Source organism: Trachinotus anak, unplaced genomic scaffold (assembly GCF_046630095.1).
Source record: "Trachinotus anak isolate AG129_WGS33_773 ecotype Australia unplaced genomic scaffold, CSIRO_AGI_Tana_v1 ptg000001l, whole genome shotgun sequence".
Classification (NCBI taxonomy): Eukaryota; Metazoa; Chordata; class Actinopteri; order Carangiformes; family Carangidae; genus Trachinotus; species Trachinotus anak.
Window position 1 is genome coordinate 7,533,349 of NW_027273852.1, and position 6,000 is coordinate 7,539,348.

Sequence of the window (6,000 nt, forward strand, 5' to 3'; positions counted from 1 at the left end):
AAATATCAAGCCAGAGCCAGCAGCCATATAGTGTGAACAGAGCCGTGGCTATTATTTGTTTAATCTGTCTGCTGCATTAGTTTGATTAATCTGTTTGCTCTAATCCATACAAACACCAAAGTGTAAAGACAACACACTATCGCAGCATATAACCCCCCCCCCCCCCCCCCCCCCCCCCCGTAAAATAGCACTACACTTCAGTTTTATATAGATTAACCAAAAGAGATATAACATGCTAAATAGTGAGATTTAGAGCTGCTGGTAGGCAGATTTTGTTACCTGTCTAGACAGAGCCAGGCATCTCCAGTCTTTATGCTAACATAAGCTAACTGGGTGCTCGCTGTAGCCACATACTGTATATTTTATATTATTTTATTTATTTATACAAACATGAGAGTGGTATCAGTATTCTCATCCGACTCTGTGCAAGAAAGTGAATATAATGTCAGACTATTCCTTTAATGCCAAAATGTGCATTAAAGCAGCCTCTACCTGACAATTAATTCCCTAATGTATTTAAATGCATTGAAAAATCAGGGACAGAAGTCACTGGTAAACATGATGTGCTGGGGTGATCGCTCCAAATTTCAAGGCCAATAGACGCTGAACATGTGCTCTAGTAGATAACTAAAAGACCAAAAACCCTGTCAAAAGTCTCCAGAGCAAAGATGCAGACGATTGTATCTTTTTTAGAGTCAGTGGTACAGTCCACGGACCAACACAAAAGATACAACACTCACAACGGATTCCTCATGCTATTTTTGTACATTTATCTTGCCTTATTGACAACACATGCAGGGCTGCAAATTGATGTGATCTATTTCTAAATCTGGACCAAAACTGTGCCAGATAAAGGATCCCGCTTCGACACACAGCCTGTGTCACTGCGAGAAGTCTTTTCTTCTGGCGCTTTCATTGTTTTGATCATACCCTGTGTAATCACTGCTGCTGTTCATATTTCACAGTACACCCTCTGTTGCTGTCAAATACGCTGTGTAAATAATAACTGTATTTCAAGAGATACCATAAAGGACTTGTGGAGATGAAGTCAGTGCCATGACTGTAGGTGTCACAGGCAGCTGGGTTGATTCTGAATCTCTCAAATAAACATGGGATGGATCAGAATATCAAAACTGCTGATGGCATTATCCTCTGACTCCTTGGAGACGGGGTACAAATCCCTTTAGGCCACTTTATGACAGTATTTGCTTTACCAGAGGACAATTGCGTTTATCACCCAGGAGATCTTTGCTCTATATGTCACCTTTTTTTTCCGTTACAGGAGGAGTGAGGTCTCCCCAGCAGGAGCCATTAATGCCTCTTCACAGAAATAGCATTTCAATGCTAAAATAATCGACTCAAGTGTATTTGGAAGATGTGGGAGGATTATAGTAGGAGGCAGAAGGGTTACTCAGAGTTTAAAATCTTGTTAGCATTCCACAAAAAATTTAATTCTTTCAGAGATGTTTTGATAATTTCCATTATCTGGTTTCTTGACAAATAATATTTGACGCAGACGCAGCCTGTGGCAAAGAAAACAGCTGCTTGCTTATTACAGGACAAATGAAACACAATTCTTTTTCCTGAAATGGCAGCGCTTTCTATTTCCCTTTCCACCTTCTATTGAATCCGAATGATTCCCCTAAATACCACACAAAACAAATCTTTTTACTTTCTGAGAAGCAGTTTCCCAAGAGAAATTTGCAAGTGCAACAGTGAGATGGCGACGAGAACCGAACTTCACTGAACAGTCAGAGTTACATATGGCACGCTGACGAGCTGTTTAAACAGTTCTCTCACTTCTCGCGCCATGTCGCCATGTGTCGGTGTCAAGATGGGGGTGATGCATGATGCATCACATATGAAGAATGGGGCAACATAAGACCAAACTCTTGGTGGCTTTGCACTGCATGACACACTGAGAAACAAAACAAATGTACTCACACTATCACAATGGATTGCTGTGTTTTCCTTTGAATGTAATACGCCCTGTCTACCATTTCAGATGCTACATATGAACATGTCTCGTCATGTAATTTTAAAAAGGAAATAACAAGCCTTCTTCTTACACACACACACACACACACACACACACATAAATATATATACACACACATAAATATAGCAGGAAACAAGGGTTATATCAGAATGAAATAACAATCTGACCTTAAATTCTCACATACTGTACAGTACTTGTAACTCTACGATTAACAAATTTTACACTGCAATACAAGAACAACTGCTGTTTCTTTATTTCCATGTATTCTACAGCATATGGATCATTAACTGGTGAAGATACTAACCTTTTGCCTTTGATATGCAGCTTTATGGTCGAGCTATGGTTGAAAGAAACTAGTTTTTACAACCTGACGGCCGACCACGTCAGAAAGACAAAGTGTTGATAACTGTTCCGAGCGGCTTCACTCGAAAGGAGGGTGAGGAGCGGGCCCTCAGAGAGAGAGAGATATGTGAGAATTGTCTAAAAATGGAGGTAACGGTCTCTCCTAGAAGTCATTTATACTGTTCCTCTTGGTTTTAGAATAAAGAGTGACCTAAGCAGCAACAGCAAGAGAGCTAGGGAGAGAATAATTTCAAACCCCCTTACACACAGCTGGCCAATCACGGCATGAAGTGAGTGTGCATATCAGCACCCCCACCCCACATTGATCAATGCTGTTTGACCATGTGAGAAGCACTTCTGAGGGTACTGATAACTGTAGTCTTGGTCTGTAAACAGTTTTTAGACTTGATCTCTAGTCTTTGATTTAGATGTAAGTTATTGGATCATTTGAACATTTATTGAAAGTAAAGTTTAGAGGGAAAAATCACTGGAGCTTGTAACAACTCAAGCCAACATCTGAGGCCAAAAAGGCTGAAAACTCTTTAACAATGTGTTGTACTTTAAAAGCTAGTTATATTATCCATTGTGTAAAATCTTTATCTCAAAAGTGACTAGTAACTAAAGCTGTCAAATAAAAGTAGTGGAGTAGGAAGTAGAAAATATTTCCGTGTGAAATGTAGTGGAGTGGAAGTGTAAAGTAGCATAAAATGGATATACTCAACTCAAGTACAGCACTCGAGTAAATGTACAGTACTTAGTTACTTTCCACCACTGCTGACAGGGACTTCAGAGGCATCCTGTCATCAGTCTTTGTGTTTTATCACATTTCAAAATACAGCAGATTTCTATCACTCAGTCGTCTGTCAGCTGGAGCCCAGTTGTAGTGTACAAATGTGACCTTGTTGCATTGACAGTCAGTTTGTATCACTGCTGCCACATACTCAAGTGTCGAGTGTTTTTACATGGTTTTCTGCATCAAATCGTCAGATTAGTCTTAAGTCCATTTGACTAGTGAGTAAATCAACTTTCAAGGCCTCAGTAGTGATTTCCAATTCCATTTTATTGCTGTGGCTTGTGACTCATGAGCTCCGGGTGTGATTTACTGAGGTGCAGACTGGACTGGGAAGCTTAGTGCTCACTCCACCTCAAGGCAGTCATAATGGTGGAATCTGCTCCATGAAACAAATATGAGGGTGGTATTACTGTTTGTTGTTCAACATGCCTTTTGACACTGAACATAAACTGAAGCCAACTCACTGGAGAAAGCCACTGCTTGTGGGAATGAAATGAAGAATACATCGATATATATGCTAAATTAAGTATCTACCAGTGAGATGTGAAGGTTTAAAATCAACTGGATGATGCATTTTAATCCAATCTTACAACAAATAATAGTGGTATTGTTTATTTACATTTCTTATGACATAAATATCTATGAATTTGTGCCATTTTCCTTTTACCAGTCGCAGTCCGTTTCAGTTCCGAGAAGACCAGTGACGTCCTACGACAGAGTAAACTGAACAAAAGACAGAACTGACAGGGAGATGAGAGAAGTGCATTACAGGCAGCAGAGGAGACCCAAATTGGTGTGTGGGATGAATAATGCATTTGTCTCAATCCTTCCAATCCTGTAACTTTGCAAAATGACAGTGATCAAAGTTGAGTCTGGAAGGGATGGTATTAAGGAGGAGATTAAAATGGTTGAGAGAGTGTAAAAGAGAACACCAGAGGGGGAGAGAGGATATTTCTGTCTCTTGTCAGATCCTGTCATGACTTGTTTTACATTTACACTTTTCCTCTTTATCCCTTAGCTCCCATCCTGGCAATACAAATAGGTTTGATAATTCAGTGTGGAAACAGCTGCCACAGCCTAATGCTACTGCTATCCAGACAGCACACTGCTGTGTTTTCAGCTATTACGTTAACACGGGGATCCCCCCCCCCCCCCCCCCCCACACACACACACACACACACACACACACACACACACACACACACACACACACACCCCACCCCCACCCCTCACCCTCCCACTTCTTTTATATATATTCTCTACAGTTTACATTGCTTAGGTAGAAGTTTGCATTTCACATGGAAACAGGACGGTGGAGAGGAAAATTATGCTAAAAAATCCATCATCTGTTTGTCTTTGGATAAACATCCACAGACACTAGCATACTTTTACATCCTTACACCCACACCCACACAAACACATACACGCAGCCGCAGCCACAACAGACGCCTTGTCTCTGGTGTATTGTATTTGTAAGATAACGGGCTGGTGTGGGCGTCTGCAAAACAGCTCAGTTTGCACCTGAGTCAAAATCCATCTCTGCTTTAGTCGCCAACAGCGCAGGGAAAAAGAAGCTGAGGGGGACACATCACATCAAGCTCACTCTCTCTGTAGAATACGTTTGCCTGATGCTCGCTTTATCTGCTCCTGTCCATTTCATGTTTGTTTTGATAGCAGTCAGCAACTGTTGCCCTCTTTTGCCAAAAAAAATAAATAAATAAAAAATGCTTTGAGAGCATTGGCAGCGCCGGATCTATTTTATTTTGCAGCCATGGGAAGCCTCTGCATGTCATCCAGTTGATGTGAGCCTCAGCAGAAAATGATCTGAAACTCATTAGTCTGGTAATTTGGCACTGAAGAATGATAAATGGTTTAATTTAATTTCTCGTGTGCATGGTGTGTCATGATTTTGTATCTTTTTGCCTCTTTGTGTCTTGAAACGAGAAACATTAAAAAGAAAAAAAGAAAAAAAAAGATTTTAATGTGTGAAAATTTACAGAATTCTTAAATTGCAGTCTGGACAAATTACCCCATCATTAACTCAGTAGAATGATATTACAGAATAAGCAAAGACCAGGCTTATCCGTGGCCACGAGGAATGTTTCTGTGAGCTGCAGTGAACCTTCATAAATCCTACCACCTTTTGTTCATCCATGTGGTGGATGTATGCTCGAGGAAAATGACTCTCCATACTCGAAGGGCACCAAATAATTGTGGTGCTTCAGGCAGAGCCAGTAGGGCTGAAATAAAACAAGTGCTCTCTCACAATCCATGCCTGCTAAGAATAGGCCTGTTCAGACGAGGGTGGCGGATTCTCGGCTGCATCCTCAGCTCTGTGTCTGTGGAGGCATAACCGTGTATCTCTGTTCTTTGCAAGCATGACATACAGTACATGACGGCTTTTGATCTGGCACACAATGCAGCATTGTCCCATATATAACGGTTCATACACATGTATGGCGAATAGGAGGTTTAATACTCATTGCGACCATTTGTGAGCAATAGTTGTACTGCTTTAAAAAAAAACCAAACAAACAAACAAGCAAAAAAAAAGATCCAAACTATATGATGAAATCAAGTTAAATGAATACAAGTAGTTACTGATGTTAATATAAGTATTTAAGATAAGTATTCAAATACTTCAATCTGAAAATTTGCAATTAATGACGTGTTTTAAATACTTCATAATAAGGGTTTCCCCTGAAGCACTTGTTACCTAGCAACTGCAACCAGAACACATTGCATCCACATGCAGCCCGGACTTAACATGTCTTAATTTAAATGTAGATTTATTTTATACTGTATGTTTTCTATTGGGGAGGGGGGGGGGGGTTCTCTCTATGTTTTAAGCAGCGACAGTAAAATC